The sequence below is a fragment of the Penaeus monodon genome, chromosome 29 (assembly GCF_015228065.2).
Source record: "Penaeus monodon isolate SGIC_2016 chromosome 29, NSTDA_Pmon_1, whole genome shotgun sequence".
NCBI classification, from domain to species: Eukaryota; Metazoa; Arthropoda; class Malacostraca; order Decapoda; family Penaeidae; genus Penaeus; species Penaeus monodon.
Genome location: NC_051414.1, coordinates 3,662,396 through 3,663,667, shown reverse-complemented (window position 1 = coordinate 3,663,667; position 1,272 = coordinate 3,662,396). Strand labels below are relative to the sequence as shown.

The 1,272-nt window shown below is 39.6% G+C and overlaps 1 pseudogene; it reads left to right on the top strand.

Moving 5' to 3' along the window:
• LOC119591622 overlaps positions 1 to 1,272 on the top strand; it is a 9,025-nt pseudogene that overhangs the window by 5,449 nt on the left and 2,304 nt on the right.

The following is a 1,272-nucleotide window of genomic DNA, read 5'->3' as shown; positions in this document are numbered from 1 at the left end:
GTAGATCCATGATCTTATTCGCAATCTCCATGCCAAATTGGATGAGATAATTGGTCGCCAGGAACGTACACTTGGCCTTGTGTCTGCAGTCCACAGTGGCATGGGTAAGGGTACATGTAATTGTCAGTTCATACAAGAATGATTTCCTTTGGATGCCTATAATATTTATCCCCAGTTTTCTGGCAGGTGTAATATGAAGGTTATTCTTTAGCATATTCTATGAGAATAGGATGAAAGTAAGTGAGGATTATAATAATAATTGATTTTCCAGGAGGCCAGGTTGCTCCTGCAGGACAGGTACCTCCAGCACAGGTTGGAGCGCTACCAGGGACACTATCAGGCGTCATGAAGTGACTCGATCCTGAATAACCAGAGGGACATTGTGGCAACAGCAAGAGATATCAAGTGAGTACTTTGTTTTATTTGTTTGGGTCTGTCATTTAGGGGATTTAGGGGTTTGTGATGTTACTGTCATTCTTTTTTGACTTCATTTTCGTTTTTCTTTTTTTTACAACTTATTTTACTATTTCTCTACAATATAAATCCTTTCATATTTATTTACATATGGTTAACCTACACTAACAGTGCCAGAATTTGCTGTGTGGCACGCATTCCAAATTCTGGCATCCATCTGTTCTTTCTGCCGGGTTGTTCGCTATGCTCTGCCAGCCCTGTCTCCTTGCCTTGAGGCAGGCAGTTTGAAGAAAATTATTACAACTTATCATATTATAACATGTTCCCACTTGGAGGATTATTTTAGCTAAATGATTTCTATGAAGTATATTACTGACATATATTGTAGCATAAACTGCAATTGCTTCATTGATGAGCCAGAATATCTGTGCATTACTCTGGCAAGTACTGGCATCTTTCTATGCTCTCTGTCAGGGTGTTCGCTGCCTGCTTGCTTGCCTCGAAGTTTTTATTATGTTCGTATTTGAAGGATTAATTTAGCCATATAATATGTTCTTTGAAGGACTGACCTACATTGTAGTATAAACTCCACATTACAGCTTGTGTGTAGCATTTACTGTGTGAAGGAAGTAGTGTGTTTTCACAGAAAAAAAAAAAAAATTTTGAAATAAAGATATACAAAATATGTAAATATATGTACCCGGATAAGGTTTATCATCTCGGGGAGCATCTTGGCTGAAGCAAGTGGATGGGCACTGGTAAACCCTGCAGATCTTGCAGAGGATCCTTGTCTCCAGGCATACTACCTCCACCTGTGAAAGGGTGTGTCCTCTGGCACATGGTCCTGGAAAGTGGTGT